Raw genomic sequence first — 25,209 nt, 5'->3', positions numbered from 1 at the left:
ACACTTAGGCAAAAAAAAAAAAAATCATATTCAAATTTGCATTTTAGAGAACTTTCTCAGGCAGAAGTATTGAGGACAGTTTGGAAGGAAGCAAGGCACTGGCAGGGCAGTCATTAAAGAAGTTCTTACATCAGTCCAAACAAGAAGTAATAAGGGCCTGATAGAAGGCAGAAGGCAGATGACAAATGTCCCTTGGCAGAAGAAAAATCTGTTGAATTTTTCAGCATATTGAACAGAATCTTCTCGCTACATGTAGTATCTCAAGCTGTTAAATAGGGGGGTCTAGAAAGGACATAAACTTGGCAAAAGGGAAAAACCACAAATGGGCAAATGTGATTAAAATTAATTGTAAATAGAAGGTAAAGTCCATTCGGCCTAATCTTTGCTTCAGAATAGGTATTGCTACAACACGTTGAATACATAGGCATGCCTGGAAAATTTATGCAGTTTGTTTTGTGACTTAAAAAAGCTGGTTTTTAAAAGTCAGTTGTTTGATTAGAATATTCTCTAACCATATAATATAAAGGTCACTTAATATTAAAAGTATCTTGATGGTTGAGTAACGTTGAAGAGATTCACTTGATAAATACAGCCTAAAGAGGGTCCAAAATTTAAGTCATCATGCATTTTAGAATAAAATTTTTAGAAGCACTTGCTTTATGACAGATTTAATTTTTCTAGGGGAATAAAATAACTGAAAGTAGTAAGACCAAAACCAAAACCAACATAAATATTCCATCCTAATAAACAGTAACGGGGGTGGCTTTATACTCAGTGTAAACACGAAACAATGAACATACATCATCCTTGAAACAATAATCTATTCACAGAGGCACTTCTCAGCACTTGGACTTACGCCACTCTAATTGTATGGCGGCTCAGCTGATGCTTAATCTCTACGTTAACGATCACTATTCAGTGGCACATCATAAGAATTCTTTTGTAAACTCCAACATAAATATGAGGACAGGGCTTCCCTGGTGGCGCAGTGGTTGAGAATCTGCCTGCCAATGCAGGGGACACGGGTTCGAGCCCTGGTCTGGGAAGATCCCACATGCCGCGGAGCAACTGGGCCCGTGAGCCACAGCTACTGAGCCTGCGCGTCTGGAGCCTGTGCTCCGCAACAAGAGAGGCCGCGATAGTGAGAGGCCCGCGCACCGCGATGAAGAGTGGCCCCCGCTCGCCGCAACTGGAGAAAGCCCTTGCACAGAAACGAAGACCCAACACAGCCAAAAATAAACATAATAAATAAATAATAAATAAAAATTAAAAAAAAAAATATGAGGACAATTTGAAGTGAGCACCTTCTCCATCTCAAGTGTGTTTCTTCAAGGATGATTGATTAGCCTTAAACATACTGAATGAAATAACACTTGCAGTAGATACGTACATCAAATCTAGAGCCATCTAGCTGAATCAATGGATCTCCTTACCTCCAAAGGAAAATCTCTTATGCATTTCTGGATTTTCCAAGCTATATTAGGTTAGCTCAGGCTGAAGACATTAATTATTTTTGCTCCTCAGTATTATTTTGAATATTAAATGTAATACCCTTAAAGGTGATAACTTGTAAAATGAATGTATGAATGACAATATTAAAAATATTCCAAGTGGTTACTAAACTATCAAAAAATTCATGCTCTTATTTTTTTCACTAAATTTTTGATGTATTTTTAAGTTAAACATAGAAATCCCTATGATGATAATGATTGCAAGATAATGACTATGAAAGAATTACAGCAGTTTATATTTATTAACCACATACTATGTGCCAGGCTACTCATTTTATCTTTTCTTCACAACAATTTTATGAAATAGATATGATCATGAGCCCCATGTTATGTATGAAAAGACTACGACTTGGAGAATTTCAGTACTTTACCCATATTTCCACAAGTAGGAGCCAGGATTTAGCTGCTTAAAAAAAAAAAAGTCTACTTTATTAGCCATTATTCTATACAGTTTACATTATCTGACTATAAACAAAAAACCAAAATACTAAACTTTAGTACTTAAAGTAACAGATATTCTGCTTGTCAGTTATTGTTATTATGTCTCAGACCCAAATTTACTCATTTGTACTCAGCTCTGTGAAGCTGGGGCCAGGACTTTGTCAACTTTATTTCTCCTTCGCCACATGACTCCCAATTAGATTCTTTCAATAGGGGACATTAAAGAGAGATTGGAAGGCAAGAAGAAGAGAGAAAAGACAATCCTTGTTCCTGTTTCCTGCAGGGAATTGTCGCTGGCTGACTATCATCGAATGTTCAAAAATAAATAGGTTTAAAAACTGCCATGATTTTGCTTGTTAAATTCCAAACATTTTTTTCTTTTACAAAATTGGAATAATTGATATCCTGTTTAAAATATGATTAAGATGTCTGTAAAAGGTAGCCAGTAAAATATGTATCAATTTTGAAAATGTTCTCAATGTTTAAAATAAACTATGTACAATAGGGAAGAACAAGGTATATTAGTTTACAGCAGCGGTAGAAATTAGATTGAAGCAACAAGGACTGTACGTTTATAAGCTAACAATATCTTTTTGTTCTTTTAAAAACAATTAACTCTTTATGATAGAGTTTTGTGCACATTTTCAATATGCACAAAAAGAAAACAGAATAGTATAATTACCCTACACATTACACATAATCTAGTTTCAAAAACCTTACTAATTTTGATTCATCTATTCCACTTCTACTTTTTATTTTACTTTATTTACTTTTTTCTGAAGTTTTTTTAATCGCAGAAATCATATAAGTTCACTTGAAATTGTTCAGTATGTGTCTCTAAAATACAATCTTTTTTTAAAACTATAGTACCGGGCTTCCCTGGTGGTGCAGTGGTTAAGAATCCGCCTGCCAATGCAGGAGACACGGGTACAAGCCCTGGTCCGGGAAGATCCCACATGCCGCAGAGCAGCTAAGCCCCTGCGCCACAACTACTGAGCCTGCGCTCTAGAGCCGGCGAGCCACAACTACTGAAGCCCGCACGCGTAGAGCGCGTGCTCCGCAACAAGAGAAGCCACCGCAATGAGAAGCCTGCGCACCCCAATGAAGAGTAGGCCCCGCTCGCCGCAACTAGAGAAAGCCTGGGTGCAGCAACGAAGACCCAACGCAACCAAAAATAAATAAATTAAATAAATTAAAAAAGAAAAACAAAAAAACTATAGTACCCTTAAAATACCTAATAAAGTTAACCATAATTTCTTAATGTCTTTTAATATCCAGTTGATGTTCAAGCTTCTACATTGTCTTGAAATGGCTTCTGCTGTTGATTTGTTCAAATTAAAACCCACATAAGGTCTACACTTGCATTTGTAACTATTCCTCCTTTCATTTTCCCCTTTTTGTACCATGGGGTAGAAAGTAACAATTTGAAAAAGAAGCTGTGATTCCAAGATTTCGATTTTGCACCATTAAATATGATGAAAAAACCAGGTAATTTATACTGTAAAATTTCTGTTATTTTATACATGGCTAATTGCTTCTTCAGTGTCATTTAACCTGTCCCAGAATCCCTTAAATTTTCTGCAAACTGTGTGAACTGGTTGTTAGATTGAGAGATTTGAACAGATTCCATTTTAATTTTTTCTTTTCTTTTTCCTTTTCTTTTTTTTTGCAAGACACTCCATACATGGCGCTGTGAATTCTTCCAAACATTTAAGGAAGAAATAATAGCAATTGTACTCAATTTTTTCACACTGAATATAAATATATTAAAAATTAAAATATAAATATGTATATTTGTATATATACAAATATATGTATATGTATAAATATACATAAAATATTATATAAATTTATATAATAAATATAAACTAAAGCAGATTTATTCCAGGAATGCCTTGTTGCTTTAACATTTAAAAATTATTTAATGCATTTTACCACATTGACAGACTAAAGATGAAAAATATGATTATCTCAAGAAATACATAAAAAGAATTTGATAAAATTCCAAATTTATTCATGATAACAACTCATAGAACACTAAGAATATCAAGGATACTCTATAACCAGTAAAAAGTTTCTACAAAAATATCTGTATCAAGCATCATACTTAATGATGGAATACTGAAATCTTTTCACCTAATATGCGGAAAGAGAAAAAAATGCTTCCTGTCACAGCTTCTATTTCAAATTGTACTTTTAGTTCAAAGTGAAACAGGAGGGAAGGAGGCAGGGCACAACCTCTAAAGGAATGACATAGCCTGAGGACATGACATAAACTGATTAGAACCAAGTGGGTCCAAGATGGCGGACAAGACGACTTCCACTAGACCTTGAGCCTCAGTAGATGCTCACATCAGCAAGCTAAATGACACACCCATAGGCCCCATGACAGTTCCAAGACCGACCATAAGGATCAAAAAAGTGGGTGGTGGCCCAATTCCTGGAAATCCCCGCCCCTTCCTAAAATAGCTGGAATACTCCTCCCACTCATTAGCCTATGAAATTACCCACTCCTATAAAAACTGACAACCCCATACCCTGGTGCCTTTCTCACCTTCTGAGATGGCCCACGCTCTGTCTGTGGACTGTGTTTCTCTCTAAATAACTCCACTTCTTACCTATCACTTTGTCTCTCACTGAATTCTTTCTGTGATGAGACATCAAGAACCTGAGCTTCATTAAGTCCTGAAACCAGGTGTGTGATCTCAGTAGGAAGACTGTGGGTCTTGGCCAGGTTCGAGTCCCAGCCGCGTGGGTTCGAGTCCCAGTCAGTGATTTGGCTGGGTATGAGTACCGGCCACGTGGGTTCAAGTCCCAATCTGAGGTGCATGGTTTCAAAAGTGTGTCATCAGTTTGACAACTTGCCCTGTATCCTGCTTCATTTGTCGCCATAGTGCCTATCACTTCCCAACAGATCCTATAGTTATTTCTACGTCTCTTTATTGTCAGAATGTGAGCTCCATGAGGAAAGGGACTCTGTCTTTTGTATACACTACCCTGTCCCTGTGCTGGCCCATGACGGGTACGAAACCAAGTGGGACCCTGTGGGCTCCCAGGCACGGAGGTCTTTTCTGTTGCCCGTTTCTTGTAGACAAGACTCCAGCCTCCATGACCTTCCCTGAGTTCCATAACAGTTGCTAATCAAGGGAGGGGCAGCCAAGAAACCACCTGAGGCAAGATTAAAGGGACCAGAGAAGCCCATCACGATTAGGAGACTGACCACCTGAGACCCTGCACACACCCTAATCTTGTCAGCAACCCCGCCCTTGAACCGTTGCCATAAAACTCCTCACCAAACTCCCCTGGGTTGGGACACATAGTTTTCAAGGGCAGGAGCCCGTTGTGTCCCCCTTTGCCTGGCAAAGCAATAAAGCTATTCTTTTCTACTTCACCCAAAACTCTGTCTCTGAGATTCGATTTGGCACCAGTGCACAGAGGAGCTGAGCTTTTGGTATCAGGTACCCAACAATAAATGCATTTTGAGAAAGTGACAGTAATAAGTTCAAATATGTTCTTTATGTTAAAATTCAAGTCCGTCTTACTAGGTGTCTTCATGTTTTTCATGTAATTTATTATTACCTTCTTCACAGATGACTTATGTTTTCTGAATATATAAATTTATGTAGAAAATTTGGAAAATACGGAGAGGTGGAAAAAGGAAACCTACCATTCAGCAATAATTACTTCCTAACATTTGGAAGACTTTCCAGATTAAAAAAATATATATGTGAAAATACATATTTTTGGTCTATCTAAAATCAAATATATTATTAATCTATTTTACTTGTTTTTATTTTCCATATTTTTGTCCATTATTTTTAATAAATGAATGAAGGCAATTAATTTAACTATTTTCTATCATTTGTTTTCAATGTTTCCTTATTAAAATAATACAACAAACATTCTTCACCATTTTTATGATTATCCCACAGGGTGAGTAACTTAAACTGAAATGTCTGAATAAAATGGTATATATATATTTTAAGGCTCTTGATTAATATTTTTTCCCTCTCTTTTTTACTGATTCTAATGTTGCTACTTTAAGTTCTACTTTTCTATCTATTCTCATTCTTCAGATGATCACATCTTATTATCTCATGGCTTTAAACACTGTCTACATGCCAATGATTCCCAAATTTGTGTGTACATTCCAGACTTCGCCCTGAATTCCAGATGCATATAGCTAATTGACTAACTGACATTTCTACCTAAATGCCTAATTCACATCTTAAACTTAGAATGTGCAAAACTGAGCTACTATAGTTTTACTCCACAGTGACTGCTTTTCTCACTCTCTTCCTCATTACAGTTAACAACAACTCTGTCCGTTGTTCAGGAGAAACTCCTGAACACCATCTCTGTCTCTCTAGGAAAGCAAGGGTTAGTAGCAGGCTTGCAATCTGTATGTCACCTTAATCCATCTAGGAAAGAAAGATATGACCCAGATGACCTTTGTAAACACATCGATGACAATGCCGGCAAATATACAAATGGTATCTACTCATGGGAGACTCCTTATCAATGGAATGGTTTTAGTAGGATGTATCTGGCATGTCTAGGATTGTTTATGTTGAAAATACCACTACCACAACAGATCAAAAACAAACTTGGAATTTATAAATTTCTAAGGCATGGTTCCAAGAAAAAATCACATTACGAAATTAAAGAGATATAAAAAGATGCTTCATAACTGAAATGACTCCTGTGCAAGCACTGTATCACATACATTATTTAAACGTCTCATGTTAAATCTGAACCAGAGCACGTCCTCATGCATGAAAAGATCATTTTATGGAGAGCTGCACTGATGGCTTCACACCTTTCCAAGGGAAGGATGCTTGGCTTGTGTTTAGCTACTAGCTGTATCCACAAATTATTAGTAAACTTGATACTGGGTAAGATCTGTAATTCATCTTGAGTCTGCTTTGACAATCTGCCCTTAATTTTATCTCATTCTCCATATCTGACAGTCAACACATTCTACTGGATCTGCCTTCAAAATGTATCTGCTATTCTCCTGCTTCTCTCCACTTCCCAGTGTATGTCCATCATCCGTCTCCTGGACTATTTCATTAATTTTCCCAGTGGCATTCTTACCTCTGCTCTCAACCTCTTTCATTCTGTTCTATACATAGCAGTCAGAGTCATAATCCTTAAAAAATGTAAATGGATCACGTCAATCCTTTGTTCTAAACCTTCCAGATGCTGCTCATCTCTCTCAGAGTAAAAGCCAAGTTCCTTCCAAAGAACTACAAAGCCCTCTGTGATTTGCACCTTTCCCCCCCATCACTTTTCAGACCTCATTTTCTGTTGCTCTTCCCCGGACTCACTCTGCTCCAGCCACGTTGGTTCATTGACCAAACCAGGTATGCTCTCATATCAAGGTCTTTCCAACTGCTAATGCTTTTGGTTGGATTTCTGCATGCTTGCTTACTGTCTCATTTCCTTAAGGACTTTAAATAAATGTCTCCTTCTCAAAAAGGCCTTCTCTGGCCATCTTAATAAAATTGCAATTGCACCTTCAATATTTCCTATCCAACTTTCCTTCTTTTTCTTTTTTTATCCTTAGCAATCATCACTGTTTAATATATCATATACTTTCCTTATATATCATATTTATTATCTGTCTCTCCCACAACACTGTAAGCTTCCTGAAAGCAGGGATTTTTGTTATTTGCTGTATTATTTGTTGTTATTTTCAGATTCCAGAAAAGTACCTGATACATAGAAGTGGTTCAACATACTTGGATCTAAAGTGCATTCTTGGGAAGAGGGGTGTTGATGAGTTCTGGGTAGCTCTGGATCAAGCACTGACTATATGCTCAAACTCCAAGATGACTGAACACCTCATGACCAAATACATCTGCTTTGTAGATGGCTATTTCCGTGCTCTTCCATAGAGAGTCCTGGGATTTTACTCCATTTCCCCTCTTGAAATCCCTAATCACATTTCTTGAGCCTGACATTGAACCATTTGTGAGTGTTAACAAAATCAAAAAGAGGAGCTTCAAAGGCGTTTTTCAGATGCTTACAGGCTTAATACAAATCTATTATTTTCAGATAACTTTCATCAGCTCCGTCTCGCTTAAGAAAATTATTCCTTTCTTTTGTTCCTCCTCGTGTTTCCATTTTAAAATTTAGAATATTTGTTTTTTGATAGTTAATACAGTCACATGGTTCAAAATTTAGAAAATACAAAATGTGTTGAGTGAAAAGTTTCCCTCTCATTGTTTCATTTTAATCATCTCCCCTCTCCTCCAAAGTCATTAATATAATCAGCCCATTGGGTAATCTTCCTGATATATCCTTTACACATACATGTAGATCCACCCATGTTCCTTTTTATTTATATTTATACAAATGATAGCATATCATGCACACTGATCTGCACCTTGCTTTGTTCACTTCATATATTTTGGAGATGTCTATACATTAGCAGAGAGAAACATACATTCCTTTTTTTAATGGCTGTTTGTATTATGTTGTATAGATGTACCTTCATTTAATTAATTAGCCAGCTATCAATGGAAATTGAAGGAAACTACTCCTTTCTGATAAGCCATCTTCTATTTCTTCTTTATGACTGGTTTAAAAGAAAAGAGGCATCTGCCTGTGGCAAATGGTCCTAAAAATTTGTCTTCCCATGAAAACCAATCACAATGAAAACAGATAAAAGCAGTACCTTAAATCTGAGATGATTTATTTTGAGATCCTGAAGACTGACTAGTGCTTATTTCCATGGTTGATGTATAATTGGATATGATATCTAGTCCTGAGCAACTTATAACAAACAGTAGGATAGGGACTCTAGGCTAGAACTGTATCCATTCCAATTCAATGTTCTGCAGTCTCAGGAAATGATTACCACTAAATCAATAAAGCCAGCTAAATAATAGTAAACAATCTACAGTCTTGGCACAAAATTAAGAAACTTCATTATGATTCAAGTATAGCTTCTAAATTCTGAGAGTATTTTAACTTCCTCATGATTGGTAGCAATTAATCTGTTATGGAATTGTACCCACTGCATATTAATCCAGGGAGCCAGAAAGCTCCTGGTGATGATGCAGCAGTTCTTCTGCTTGGTGGTTATTGCTAAATCTCTGTTCTTTTTCATCAACCCAGCAGCATGCATTTATTGAACACTGAATATAGGCAAAGCACCCTGACTTTAAGGCTTTAAAGATAAGCTAGAAAGATGAATTTGAAACATAAAAAGGATGCCTAGAATCTGGGACAATATATAGATCTATTTTGTAAATAGAACCTACACATGAAATAAAGAAAACAAAGTGCACTTGACATTTTAGCACAAGGACGGTAATCGCAATTTCATAAGTGTTACCAAGCGCATGGGCATCCAGGAATATGGCCTTAGAGAGCCTATATGATTTTTAAAATTGGATATCAGATAAAAATGAACTCTGGAGCGATGTAGTCAGTGACGATATTATGAAGACTGAATAGGTTTTTGAAGAAAAGAAATTGGGGGGGAGGTGTTTTGGATGAGGGAATTTCTTGGAAGTGAGATAACTTAAGGTACATTAGGAGAAAAGTAAATGAACTGCTTTGGCCAAAGCTTAGAATTTGTGTCGGGAAGTAGTGGGTGACGATGCTGGAAATGTAGGCTGGAGATCACATTGACTGTAAAGAGTTTTTAGTGCCAAGCTACTATATTTTGACAATTATCAACATAAAATGCATCAGCTATTGGAAGCTTTAAAGAGTCCAGCGTGATAAAAACTTAATAGTAAGCTTTTTCACTTTTTGCAGGTGTTCAGGAACCAGCAGTAGTCTAGGTGGTAATCAAGTAAAGAGAAACCTCATGGCAGCCAGATACTCTGCAGATCTTGATTTGAAGTACATGTGGTGCAGAATTTTCCACAAATAATCACCCATGGATAGTGATTATTCATAAATAGACATCAGGTCTATTCACTATATGTAAACACTTTTGTAATAGTGGAGTCAATCCATAAGATTGGATAAAAAGAAAGACTATGCAGAGAAATTTAAGAAGTTTAATGGGCAGTATGTCAATAACAACTTTAAAAGTATCCTGAAATAATCTATATGTTATAAAGTATTAATTAAAATCCTATACAGTTACATTTGTGTTGCTACAGTTTTGTCCAGGAAATATGCTGATGAATATATCCCTAGAACATTCTGGTTGCTTTTTCTGAGATGTTCCCCTTCCCTTCACCTATCTTTCTCCTGGAGATTCCTGACTCCTCTGACTATGGTAAGGCATTCTGTTCATCCTGTTTTCTTTATGGCATTTCTCATAATTGTACCTATGGAAAGACAGGCCAAATATTTTGTTTAGTGTGTATCTCCACTACTAAAATGCAAGCCTTCACCACCTTGTTCACTACCTAACACAAAGGAGACTTTTAGTAAATGTTCCTTGAATAAATGAATGAATGAATGAGCGAACCATCCATGGTCCTTTGTCTTTTCCTTCTATTGTAAGAAAAATGGAATACAGAAGTGATATAGGACAAGTTCATTTCACTAGGGTGCTTACAACTTCAAAGGAATTAACACTAAGAATTCAGACCAGAAATGACCCTCTAGGGTCTTGCTATAAATGTCACGTGTAATTCATTCATGTATTCCTCTCAAACTTAACACTACTTTGAAGGCTAAATGCCAGGAAATAAGCAGGCACTTCAACGTAAAGTCCAAGGTATTTAATTACTGCAAGAGCAGCCCAGTGGTGGCTCAACCTCATTGACATTCTTTTGCTGTTGCAGATGAGTGAATTAACATTTCTGAGAGCTGTCTTCAGGGGCAAAAAGTTTTCCAAATTTGGAAAAGTTCTAATTGGTTTTATATTTATATTACAACTAAGAGGCAACTATAACCTGTTTCATAATGTTTGAAACATTGGTTTTGTTTTGTAAACAAAATGTATTGGTGTTTTTTATTTTGATTTATTGCTGTCTTTTAAGTTTGAAATTCAAGCTAAAATCAGGAAAAAAAATTTTGACATACTTAAAAACTTAAGTGGAAAAAACTGAAAATTTGAGATTTGAAAACTAGCAATACTTATTGACTGATATACTAGCTTTACTAAAATATTACAATATAATTATAATCATCATGTAATATTAATATAAAGATTTTTGAATTTTGTTAATAAACATTTTTCTGCCTGCTTTTATTTATTATTCAGTAGATATGTTATCAGAAAGAAAAAACAAATTAGATCAAAATATCCACTTTAAGGTGTGTTCTAGTTTTGTAAATTCAAAGCCCTTTTCCATTTACTTTCATCATACAATATCTTACAAAGTTAGCTAAAAGGACAATAATTTTACAATCACTGTACTTTATTAAAATATATCATGAAGTTTGCACCATTGGCTCCTTACGTGTCGATTTTTAAAGGGTATCCTATTACTCTAAGAATTTAGCAGCAAACCAATGAAATAACCTAACTGTTCAATTTATAGTTAATAGTTTCACAATCCTAGATAGTATGATAGACCTACTATCAGCAAAGAATTGAAGTTCAATCAATCAACTATTATCAAAGAGCCTATAATTACCTCATTGGGATAATCTCTTCCTGTGAATCATTCTTCAAAAGATTTTTCTATTCTCGCCCCAGGAATAAGTTAGAATCAGCAAGTGAATTGAAAGCTCCAATAACATCAGCCAAGATGATCAGCCATATCCATTTTTAGATCTAGGTACTAGCAATGTATTCAAGAATTATTGATGCTCACAAAAAAAATGTAGCCATGGGCAGACACTCTTGCTTTTATCGGAAGCACAATATGGCATCTTTTTTTCCTCCAAAGTCGAGGTCTGTCTGGGGTCTGAGTGTGGCACAGAACCTCTAGATGCTTGCAGTTACTCTAGTGGTGGATACAGCCAGATCATCCAGATACAGTCAAATCGAGAGAAGATCCCACCACTCATAAAACAAAAACAGGGGAAGAGAATTTTCTCCAAAGATCATATCAAGGGCACCCCAGGGGAATTTTTCCTGATTAGCTATCATTTAAAGTGGTAAAATAAAACTAAGGCATATTAAAGCCATGTTTTAGAAGTCCCACTGAAGAAGGTTAACTTGTCATTTTCTGGTCATCATTTAACTAGCATTTTAACAAGTTCTAAGACATTATTCTTGTCTTTTATTCTCTACAGTTGATGGTCTGGTAAATAAACCCATCAAGTTCTCAATTGGTTAAACTGAGATTCACAGAGGCTGAGAACACCTTTGCAAACCTGCATCTTCTATGCTGAGACTTAAAGGCTTTTAGCAGAAACTATTAAATTGCTCCTGTGAGGCTATTGTGACATTAAGTGGATGTTTTTCTCTGAAAAATTCAGACACAAGAAGGTGAAATGATGTTTCCAAAGCAACAAAAGCCATTTAGAGTGTCAAACCAAAAACTTGAAAGATAATCAAATATTTCCTTCTGCTTGGAACCCACACTCTTCCCCCTGAGCTTCTGCTCTGTCCACCTCTTGTGCTGTCTCTCTTACATACACACGCTCACTCCTTCCCCCTCCCCACCATCCCCAAGACTTTACTTAAACTACACTAATAGTCAAGCAGATAATCAAGTTAACTTAACTATGGTATCTCCAGGTTCTAGACGCCCATATATTCTCACTTGGTCCTCACATGTCCTTCACCCAAATTGTTCTCTTGCTCTCTTTCTTTGGGAAAAGTAAACATAATTTCTTTTATCCTTTAATGCAGAGCTTTGAGATGCTTTTAAAACATGTTATTTTCTCTCTACCTCTGTTTCTATAAAGCATATGTCTTATGTATTTTTGAATATCGAAGGATTAAAAAAAAATGATGCATACTTCTGTGCTTATAAAAGTTAAGAATTGTTATTGATGCAATTACAATGACTAAGTCAAATAAAAAGCTTTAGAGAAGCTTTTATTTCTAAGTAATCACTTCTAGTGTTGCCAGATTCACAGTCAAATATAACAATTCAACTCTCTTCCTCTTAACAAAATATGCCAATTTTTTCTTCTATAAAGATTTCCTTTTACTGCTAAATCCTTGAGTCTCATAATACTAAATATACTAGATTACTATCTTACTATTCTGACTGACATTTTCCCCCTTCCAAGAAATGAAACCAATAGGGCTACCTTTTAAAAACTCATTTCTGAGACAATGCCTTCAAGGGAAAAGTGGTGATGTTTATCACAGAATATAAGATCTAGATTTCATTTTAAGATTGTTCTCATTTGAAGCATAATGATGGGAGTATCAAATAGTAAACAGTAAAAGCAACATGCAACTCACACAGCTACAATTTTTTGTTTGCTAACAAATTTAGCCAAATTGTGGAGTTGAGAAAGAAAAAGGCAGGTAAATTAAAAGCAATGAGACTCTCATTATATTGCAATTATGGAAACTACACAGTTCCTTTAATATAAAATGGAAGCAAAAATAAATATAAAAGTGCAACCATCAAGTCAAAATTCCCTTAAAATTCCCCAGGTCTTACGTGCAGACTGAGCAGACCGATTTGCAATTATTTTAAATGGAGACACAACCTTTCTTTCCTGTTTAAAATGTACACACACTTAGGAGAAGTAACACATTGATTTAAATTCACAAGAAGGTATAGAAGACTGACAGCGGATCCTTTCCTGAGAGCAGGTTTTAAAAGGGGCAAGATGATGGGACTCAAAGGAAGAGGGAAAAAGAGAATAAGGGGCAAGAGACTGGACTTAAACAGGAATCTGATCTCCTTCAGAAAGGAGTCAATCCTGAAATTCCATGTAACTGCCACCATCTATCACATCAACGTTAACACACTTTCCTTATTTGTTTTACAGAATAACAAGCCCATCCCTTTTCTTAGATTAAGATGTTTTTCCATTCTTTGAATGTCTGATTTCCCATTGCTTTCAAAGCACTTTTTTCTCATAGGCTCACTACGTAACATAAAAAGATATTTTAAAAAATGAATCCTAGGTCATAGCAGAGGGAGCAGGAACCAGAGCTGAAAGCACCAATTTTATAAATCCCTGACTTCCGTGTACCTTTTTATTAACATTTTTAACAGACGTGTATTGAATCACTACTTATGCTACGTTTTAATTCTTACAAACTAAAAAAAAAAAATCCATTAAGGGAGCTACCGAAGAGGCTATCAAATATCGACAGGCTCCACTCTTCACCCTAGGATAACCATGTGTTTCTGCTGGCCTTTTGAAACCGGAATATCACTGTGCCCTAGAAAAAGGCTCGATGCATTAGTAAAATACAAGCTTTGGTGATGACCTGAAGAAAACTCGGTTCTTCAACATGTCAACACTGGGTCTCGTTCTGAAATCAGAGCAGATGGAGGAGCAAAGAGGAAGGAGAAGTTGCACAGCCTCGGTGTGAAGCCTCACACACTGAATCTGCATCTTTCAAGCTTGTCAACACTTCTTATCAAAGACATTTCAAAACATTATTCAAGTACCTGTAATGGACAGCTGAAAATCTCAGCTTGTCTAGGACACCACTAATTCTTAACAGCACAGATTGTCACTGTACCCGGTGGAGGAAACAGGACCAATTGGGCACTTTGTAATCCTGTGCTCTCTCTGTCAATCAAAACTGTTCTCTCTAGAGTCATCAATGACCTTGGTAACCCAATGTCCCTTCTCCCACCCCCATCGGGGTTTTGTTCCTGAAGTCTTTAGTCCTCTTAATTTTTTTTTTTTTTCCTGCATTTGGCACCAGGGAGCCTCCTTTCTTAGCCAAGCCCTCTTTATACAGCTTTAAGGACAGACGTCACCCTGATTTTTCTCTGACTTCACTTTCTCTAACTGACTTTAACTATAGGCATGGCCCAAGGCTGACTCCTTAATTCATGCTGCTTCTTTCCATCTCCTTTGTCCCTTAGAAATTTAATCCAATCTGGCCTGAAGCAGAACTGCAAAGGAGGAAGATTCTTTCCAGAAGCCAAATCCTCCATTTCAGCAGTTGGTGATGGGTACCATTCAGCACCTTGCCTTGAAATAGACTTTAAATTCAAAATGTGGCTGTTCTTGGAATACCCTAGGCACACTCCCACTTAGGGTCTTTGCTCTTTCTCTTCCTTCTGCCTGGGATGCTCTTTCCTCAGGGGACTGGCTCACTCTTTGACCTTCCTCAAATTTTTGCTCCTTCTCAGTGACGCCTCCCCTGACCATCCCCTGTATCATTGCAAACTGCTGCCCTTCTCCCTCTTGGCTCCCCTTACTCTGCTCAAATTTTTATTTTTCTATAACAGTTCCAACTTCCAACATGTTATACATTTTACTTACTATATTTATGAGTTATTTTCCATTATGTTTTTTTTTAATCCTTTTAGAATATATGGTCTATTTTGTTCACTGTTGTCTCAGTGGCCTGGAATGGTGACTGGCACCTAGTAGGTGATTAATCAATATTACTCTAATTGAGTTGAAAACTTCCCTATTTTATCCACTACCTTTTTTTTTTCTTTTCACTGCCAACAGCCTCATCCAGGTTTCCTCTCATGGTAATTAGCTAATTAGCATGTTAACTGCATTTCCTATTCCCCACTCTTTAATCCATCTCCTTTACTGTTGGCTGATTTTCTTCTTCAAAACTTACATTTATCTTCTCATTATCCTTCTCAGAAACCTTCACTGTAAGGCCAAGTCCAAATTCTTCTGGGACTTGTGGTCCTGTCCAATATGAGTACCAACCCCACCCAACCTCATCTATATCCACACCTCAAGTGACTCTAGTTAAGCTAGTACTGGCTTTTTTCACTTAAGAGACATTTGTTGACCTCCTAGTCCTAGATCCTATGTGGTATAAAATGAAGTTACTGTTAGTTTAGGCAACTGAGGTAGCAGAATGTAAGTTTCAACAACAGCATTTGTATTAAAGAAGAAATTGAGGCCACAGAAGAAAGACACTTGGCCGACTTAGGTATATGTGGTTCCCCATCACTGAAATGCCTCTCACCTCTGCCTTTCATATTCCAGGAAAACAAATCACACCTATTTGTAAAGGTTTAAGTTCAACTTACTCCGTGATGGATTCTCTGCCTTTTCAATGCCATAATTTACCTTTGGGGAAATGCCTTTGAATAAGCATACACAATAAATGTTTTGTCCTTCCACAAATATTTTGACGTGCCTTTCCTCAGCTTCCTTCCCCTCATCTTAAGAAATGCTGATTTATAGACTACACAGCCCTTCCCATCCCAAAGTGCTGAGGAGACTTTTCTCTCCCAGGAGCATCCCTTGCCACAAAGCCCGGATCCAACATGGCAAGAAAAGCCTGGGAAGGGACCTGGACCTCTAGGGAAGGGGTGTAGGGCTTGTACTTTGGATTGGTGAGAAAGCTGCCATCCCCAAATGCTGCCATCTTTTTACTGTCATCTCTAAGTGCTTCAAGGTCTCACCACGTCTCCTCTTAACATGAAGGTTGTTAAGATGATGACGAAGCTTGCAGTTTCTGTAGCATTACTCTACCTTGCCACTAACGCTTATGAGGTTCTTGTTCCAGAAGGCCCTCCCAAATTATCCTCCTCTGAACTTCTACTCTATTTACTCTGCTACATACATTAAATATTGTAGGATGTGACATTATTTTGCCTTGGGTTTTGGGAGGTTATTTTGTTTGTTTGGTTGGGGTTTTTTTTGGTCATATATTGATCATTGCAGAAATTCTTGAAGGCATAAATTGTCTTCCCCATGACAGTGGTTGCCAACTTTTGCTAATCAATAAGGCCATCAGTAGAACCTTTTAAAAAATCAGATTCCAGGGCCCAGACTCAGATCTGCAAAAAATGAATCACTTGTCTAGATTCTAAGGAATCCGTATGTTCACAAAGCTCCTCAAATAATTCTGATAATCAGCCAGATATGAGTATCACTGCTTTAGATAGTTTCCCTGTGGCTCGATAGTAGCATAACCTCAAACCACATTATGACTTGAAAACTATTTACTCTTAACTATTAAAAATTCATGACCAAAGCTTCTGATTCTGGATAGTATTGTTTCACCTTATCTAGGTTTTAGATTCTAGCACTGATGTTGTGAGCACCATATAATATCTATAAAAATTTTAGAATTCAAAACACCTGAAATTTCACCACATATACATACATATTTTATGTGGAAACAGCCGTATCAAGCATATAGTTGTGGATTCTAATTACTTTTTAACATAACATTATGTTAAATGCTTCCTAAATGTCATCATTCTTTAAAGCAGTGAAAATAATATTCTATTGGGATGAGGGTAATTAACTTAATAATTTCCCCAGTTTTGGACTTCTTGGGTATTTATCATTCCCCTATAATTTTAAATATCATAACTGATACCTTTGAAATAAACAATTCATTGAATATTGATGTAACTGTATTATATTTTATCTATTTAGAAATACTTAATCTATTTTAAAAATATGCATATCATTCTTTTTTAAAATGTGCTAATACTGGACACAATTTTTGTGCTGGTATCTCCATTCAGTTTGTTGTCCTGTTTTCAGACTCTTAGGACAACCCTTCATCGATGACACCATTGAAAGGGGCCATGAAGTCACTCAATCTCATTTGTACATTCTTGTGGTTCCTAGATTTCAACCTGATTTCCCTATTTCTCAGGGGGTACTTTCTAACATCAACCACACTACAAGGAGGAAAACTGTAAATAGTACATATCAGTGTTTTTAAAAACAGGGCTTATAGGTCGCTTTTCTTTTCTTTTCTTTTTTTTTTTTATTATTATAGGTCCCTTATAATAGAGTAATCTGGGGTAACTGTTAAAAATGAGGAATCCTGGACCCTTCAAATTACTCAGACATTTAGGTATGGAGTCTAAGAGAATGAAATTTAAACAAGAACTCCAGGTAATTTTTATGAATACTAATGTTTGAAAAACCAGTCTTCCACATACCACGATATCGATATCAATAACTTTGCAATCTAGATTTGAGGTATACCCAATGCCGACATGCCACTTATTCTACTTCTCTAAAAAATCTGCATATATATTTAATCTGTGATCACTAATACAACATAATTCTGTTTCTCTTCGCCCCCGGCCCCTCCTGCACAAGACTGCATCTTTTTTAGAAAGTAGAGAACATGTCAGTTTTACCTTCACATTTCTGTCACTGCTGAGATTCTGTTTTGCACGTAAAAATTGCTCATGTAGGGCTTCCCTGGTGGCGCAGTGGTTGAGAATCTGCCTGCCAATGCAGGGGACACGGGTTCGAGCCCTGGTCTGGGAAGATCCCACATGCTGTGGAGCAACTAGGCCCGTGAGCCACAACTACTGAGCCTGCGCGTCTGGAGCTTGTGCTCCGCAACAAGAGAGGCCACGACAGTGAGAGGCCCGCGCACCGCGATGAAGAGTGGCCCCTGCTCGCCGCAACTAGAGAAAGCCCACACACAGAAACGAAGACCCAACACAGCCAAAAATAAATAAATAAATTAATTAATTAATTAATAAAAAAAATTGCTCATGTATATTAGTTGTTTAATTTTTTAACCAGATCTATGCCCCATTAAATAGGTTAGTTTTGAACATGACACAAAATTATTTACATGATTTAAAGTGATTTCCCTAATTTTTCCTTAAATTATAATCCTCGTTTGGTATCTTTAGGACTTTCTTAATAGATTTCTACAGTATTTGATGTAGGTCTATCTATATAATAACACAATACGGGGTCACTGAAATGCTACCGTGTGTCAGGTGACAAAGACTCTCTCCTTGACCAGATCTGAGCGAGCATCCTCTGAGTCCTCTTCTCAACTAGGCTCTGACCTTGAATTCTCTCCTTAGCCTGCTTAGTTCAGTTTTAGCAAGAATTCTGCTGAGTCAGTTTAGTGACTCTTCCCTTGGTATCTGATTATCTTTGCTATTAGGTCAAATTCCTCATCCCCACCATCCATATCTTATCTCCTTGTCCTGCCTTCAGCAAGAATCCTGTTGAGTCAGTCTAGCAAGAATTCCTCTCGCCTTGGTAATTTTCCATCCATCCACTGATCCCCACTTTGCTCGTTGGCTATAAATTTCCACTTGTCCCTGTCCTCTGCTGCAAAATGTCATTGCTATAGCCCCTCTTGAATAACGTCTTCCTTGCTGTCTTTAACAAGTGTCATGCAAGAAATTTTGTCTTTAACACAGGCATTGTGCCATGTTTCAAAGAAAGAAATATGAAAGGAGTCGTACTTACACTGGAGAAAATAACATTCTAGTATGTAAGTCTATCTCATCAGAAATATTTACAAAGTAGTACAATCAAATCTAAAGCAGAAACATGCACCAAGCATATAGAAAATATTACTATAACTTGCAAGGACTATGAAGAATCTCTTCCAGTGGCTATAGCTGCATTGCTGAATTTAACAGGATACAAAAATTGAGTGCCTAATTTGATGTGGCCTATATAAACACTGTTATTCATGTCAGAAAACTAGCTATATATAACTTCAACCATGGCTTGTTTTAATATCAGGATTCATAGAAAACTCATATTTCATTTTTAGAAACAAACAAAAATACCTTTGATATAAACTGCATATTTTCATTTTGATGGTGTATTTTTAGAAAAGTCTTTGCCTACTATCACCTCTTTTTATAATGGAGAATAGAAGGTATACACAGACACACGTACATACACACTTAGGTGTACCTACATGCTCATCTCATAAAAATGCATGACCACAGTGAATATCGCCAGGGGAAAGTTCAGATTCTTAATCAATGTCATTACCAAGTAAGTGCTGAAGAAAGTTCTAAGTGTCCAGAGTCGTCTCAGTCGTCGTCACAATCTCTTTATAAATTAATTTTATTAAAAACCTACGACAATGAGAAAACACTACACATCTACTAGGATGGCTAAAATTCAAAACACTGACAACACAAATACTGGTAAGGACGTGGAGCAACAGGAACCGTCATTCATAGTGAATGCAAAATGGTACAGCCACTTTGGAAGACAGTTTGGAGGTTTCTTATAAAACTAAACATACTTGAACCACATGATCCAGTCATCACACTCCTTGGTATATATCCAAATGAACTGTGAACTTATGTCCACACAAAAGTTTGCAGAGAAATATTTATAGCAGTTTTTTTTCATAACTGTCAAACTTGGAAGTAACCAAGATGTCCTTTAATAAGCTTATGGAAAAACAAACTGTGGTACATCCATACAATGAATATTACTCAACATTATAAAGAAATGAGCTGTCCAGCTACAAAAAGACATGGAGGAACCGTAAAAGCATACTGCGAAGTGAAAGAAGCCAATCGGAAAAGGCTATCTGCTGTATGACCTTCCTGAAAAGGCAAAGCTATGGAGGCAGTAAAAAGATCAAAGGTCGTTAGGGTTTCAGTGAGGGGAGGGAAGGGCAAACAGGGGGAGCACACGGAATTTTTAGGGCGGTGAAGATATTCTGTATGATACAGGAACAATGAAAATATGTCATTACACATTTTTCAAACCCACAGAATGCAAAATACAAAGAGTGAAACTTTATGTAGTACATGTTAGTAAATAAAAATGTATCAATATTGGTTCATCAATTGCAGAAAATGTACCATACTAATAAAAAAGATGTTAATAATAGGGGAAATCATGTGTCCTTTTCAGGAAGAGTATGTAGGAACTCAATGCAGTTTTTTTTTCCTCTTAATTTTTATTTATTCATTTATTTATTTATGGCTGCGTTGGGTCTTTGTTGCTACGCGTGGGCTTTCTCTAGTTGGCATCAAGCAGGGGCTGCTCTTCATTGCAGTGGCTTCTCTTGTGGCGGAGCACAGGCTCTAGGCACGTGGGCTTCAGTAGTTGTGGCTCGCAGGCTCTAGAGCGCAGGCTCAGTAGTTGTGGCGCACAGGCTTAGTTACCCCGCGGCATGTGGGATCTTCCTGAACCAGGGCTCGAACCCGTGTCCCCTGCATTGGCAGGCGGATTCTTAACCACTGTGCCACCAGGGAAGTCCCTCCCTGCAGTTTTTAACTAATTTTTCTGTAAACCTAAAACTGCTCTGAAAAAAGTCTGTTTCTGAACATTTTTTTTTAAAAAGTAAAATCTAAGACACAGAGGTTATAAAACCAAAGCAAACCAAAACAAGACAAAAATCCTGGTTCGATAAGACAGCTTCTAGAATTGGGACCAAAGGGTATTTATGCCAGTCTTTCATGGTGACACCACTGGGCATGCCCGCTGTTTCCTCTTAACCTTGAGGTGGTAATTGTTGGGGGTACATGTCATGATATTAGAATAAGGCACAGAAGAAACACCAGTGTATCCAAGTCCCATCAGCTTGCAGCCTACGATTCTGCAGGATTCAGTCTGGGTTTGAGTCAGGCCACAAATCTGCTGAACGCTTAATCATTTTTTTGAATGACTACTGAGATAACTAAATCTTACCCAGACTAGACCAAATACTGAAGTGAAGCCCAAACTATACAATTCCCTCACCCTACAGGGAGCCCTCCTAACCCTGCAGGTAGATTCTGTCTTATGTAGTAAACTCGCCCAAAGCCCTAGGACCACAAGGAGTCCTGCCAAAATTGACACGCCTTAGTGGGTCCTCTAGGAGAGGACTTCTTTATCACTGTACAGATGGAGAGGGGGAGGAAAATACTTTTAAGTTCAAGTTTCTTGATGTAAAATTACTGGTCAGTCTTCAGGGAAAATTAACTTCATGTGAAAATTTAGAACTAAAAGTATCATTTTTTTTCCTTTAAGAAACACTTCTCTAAATCCAGACTCCAATCCTAGGGATGCATAAAAAGCAGGGGATACTTCAGGGTTTTCAAAAAGGAAAGCATCTGCTGCTCCCCAGCAGAGCTCTTCCAAACAATGGTTTACTGATGTACTAAGATTTGATCCCTTCAGCTGCTCTGGAGCTGAGTACCAGTTGTCTCTGGGAATGAGCGGCCTCCGCAGTGCATCATAGGGATATTACCATTTTCTACATGCACACGACAAGAAAAAGACGGAGAAGCACCTCGAGAGAGAATCTTTGCTAACAATATTTTAATCCCAGATGGCTAGATTGGTGTTTTCCAATTCCCACCGTTTGAACATATTGTCCTACTTCAAATGTAAAGATAGTACCTGCTAAGGAATTATTTCTGCACCTACTCCACATGAAAGGCGTAAACATGAGTGACGACAAAGCTATAAACAAAATTCCGAGCATCCTTAATACTTCTGATAACATGGCCTAATTTTACACCACAGTTTCATTAATTTCCAAAGATGAGAAGACCGAAAGTAGGAATCAACTATTACCTTACAATGAAAACTTCCGCACTCGCCTCAGGGTAAAGTGTCAGTGTCCTCATGCAATCCGTCCTCCCCGGAACGGAGCAGTTCTTGAAGCATCTCTATCGGGTCTAAGGGGAAAGAAAAATATATAAATAGTCTGCTTGGTGGGCTTCAGCTAACACTCATACTGTGTTTCAAGTTGTTCAGATTCTCTTTTTGCCATTTCATGAAATTTCCACATATCTTGCATCAAACTATCTTGTACAAAATAACACCCTTTATTACAGAAGACTTAATTTGAAGGGGGAATTTTCTTTCTTTAAATCATTTATAATCTCCTCATCCATCTTTGAAAGAATGGCTTCTTCATCTGTTATTAACTCTTTTCCAACAATTACTTACTTACTTTCCCTGGATCACAATTCTATGTTTCTGCAAGAGAAGTTGAAAATTGTTAGACTTACACAAGTCCTGTCTGTGGCTTTGCTAAGGCTCTTTTATTGCTTTACTCTGCTGTGAAATAAACTAACACATTTTTTTGCTCCCTAATCTCCTATGTCTAATTTTTTTTTTTCTGACCTAAAAATCCTTACCAGAGCCCTAAGTACCCCATCAAGTTTATAACAATACTGGTCTGAGCCAGTGAAAAAGTATGCTCCACCAGCATGTTCTATAAGATAGCCTTCCATCACCACAAAGTTTCAGGCATTCTTTTTTGGACCCAGCAAAGAAAATAAGCTGGCTTTGGCAGTCAATCATGGACTGCTCTAATTCGATGAATCCATTTTCTACAGGCTTTACTTGGCAAGCCTCTTCTCACTGCTTGCAAACTGACTAGTTCTTTGTAAACCTCCTTTACAATTCTACCCAAACACCACCCTCTACACCCCCAGAGTTATATGTTATTGAAAATATATTTTAAAGAAGACTTTCAGAGGAAATATCTAATTTTGGAGCTCTTTCTTTTTTCTTTCTTTTTTTTACTTTTTAAAAAAGTTTTCAATTGAAATATAGTTGCTTTACAATGTTGTGTTAATTTCTGCTGTACAGCAAAATGATTCATTTATACATATATATACATTCTTTTTCATATTCCTTTTCCTCTACAACCTGTCACGCACGTGGTGGTTACCCACAGAACTGTCTTGAGGATAAGTGAAACCAATGGTGTGCTGCTGTGTAAAGCTCAGAGTTGTCAGGAAAAGGGGCTGTGATCCCAGCTCTGAAATGTTAGGATTAATTAGGGTATTTATTATAATGTAATAAATTCCATATTATGTATTAATGCATATTATATATTATTATACATTATCTTATTTAGATAATAGATTATTAACATTAGAGTTATTTAGATTATTACTGATGGGTTTCATTTGTCAATTGGAGGCTCACAGTACAATGACATAAGTTGAGTGGTACTTCTGAACTCTACTTGTAAGAATCTTATTCTCTGTATCTTTGGAATTCTTAAGAGCAATGGTTGCAGACTGGGGAAGGTGGGGCAATAAATCCTCCAAGGAGAGGCACACAGTAGTTTTTTAAATACCATGGTCTTTTCTTATTAATCTTATTATAGACACAAAAAAAGTACATACTTTATGGTTACATTTAAATGAAGTTATAGAAAGGACAAAAAAGAGGCTGTAGTAATAATCAGAACAGTGGTTGTGGGAGATTAACTGGAAAGTAGCAGGAGGGAGCTTTCTAGAATAATGGAAAAATTCTATATTTGGTTGAGACAGTGGTTGTATGAGTAGACAGACTTGAAAAAAACTCTATGGAGCCATGCCCATAAAATCTACATTTTACTGTAAGTAAATTATACCTCCATTAAAAAAAAATGGGACTCAAAGAGATCTCTTAATTTTGGAGTGATTTTGAACCAGGGAGACTTTAAGAAGGAGCCATTACCTCCTTCCTGGTCAGCAAAAACAATTCTTCATGATTTCATTCAAGCATCCACTTGACAAAGATTTATTAAACACAAATACATCCAGAGCTAACAGAGTGGCATTGAGCTAGAGAAAATAGTGGTTAGCAAAATAGACACAGCTCCTATTATGGAGTTTAGAGTCTGTCAAGGGAAAATAGACAATTAAAATGCACAAAAATGAAGAGTTATGGCTGTAGCATTGAGGACAAGGCCCATGTTTTAACTAAGCACTTGCATCAAAACAGAATGAACTATTTTATGCTAAACCCCAAGCTAATCTGAGCTGAAAATATTGGTGTTCGCTGAGTCATTAAAAGCCGTTAGAGTGATCAGACCAAAGCAAACCAAATAATGTTTTTCTATTAAACCAAGCCTATATGTTCTCTAAAGCTGCTGAATCAAAACATCAAAATACTTTTCATATCAAATTTCATTTTGACATTGATGTCTCTCTTTTTTTTTTTAACAAACAAAATTTAGGTCTTCTACACCCTAGGGCAGCTTATATATACACCTGTCCATGAGGAGGAAAACATGGTGTTAAATGACCCTCTTTCCCATGAGCAAATCCCAGCTGGGGAGACAGGTGCATCTACTTCTGGTGACTCTATTGCCAATGAGGGATTTGCAAGCTCTCCCAACAACAAGCATTATGCATACTCATGTAAATCCAAGCTTGTGACAGGTGCGGTATTTAATATACAAACAAAGTATGACCATGAATAGATCAGCATTCCAATATAAAATGCTTTCAGGTAAATACATTTCCCTAACTAACACTCCCCCCCCCAATGCTTTTAAACAAAAGTCCCTCTGTGGGCAGTCCAATTTTCAAAGCATATGAAAATTTTCCTTGGCTTTCTAACCTGTTTATTTGTCCAAAATTCTTAACAAAATGGGAGGAAAGATGAAAAAGATGAAAGGATATAACTAAAAAGTGAAAAGAGAAAAAACCATGAACCACATAATTAAATTATTGAATTTCCAAGCTTCTAAGGAGGCTATACTACTTATTTTGTGAAACCGTCTAGAAGAAAACCAACATGATTTTTAAAAAGATTGCTTTATGAGAAAACATGCTAG

The 25,209-nt window shown here is 36.9% G+C and overlaps 1 protein-coding gene across 2 annotated transcripts in view; it reads right to left on the bottom strand.

Moving 5' to 3' along the window:
* B3GALT1 (beta-1,3-galactosyltransferase 1) overlaps positions 1 to 25,209 on the bottom strand; it is a 600,672-nt gene that overhangs the window by 381,826 nt on the left and 193,637 nt on the right. For both annotated transcript variants that reach the window (XM_057550670.1, XM_007183220.2), the window contains exon 2: positions 22,218 to 22,321. The gene's annotated coding sequence lies outside the window, so the exon portion shown is untranslated. The remainder of the gene's footprint in view (positions 1 to 22,217; positions 22,322 to 25,209) is intronic.

This window comes from Balaenoptera acutorostrata, chromosome 8 (genome assembly GCF_949987535.1).
Source record: "Balaenoptera acutorostrata chromosome 8, mBalAcu1.1, whole genome shotgun sequence".
Taxonomy (NCBI): Eukaryota; Metazoa; Chordata; class Mammalia; order Artiodactyla; family Balaenopteridae; genus Balaenoptera; species Balaenoptera acutorostrata.
This window is presented reverse-complemented; position numbering and strand designations above follow the sequence as displayed.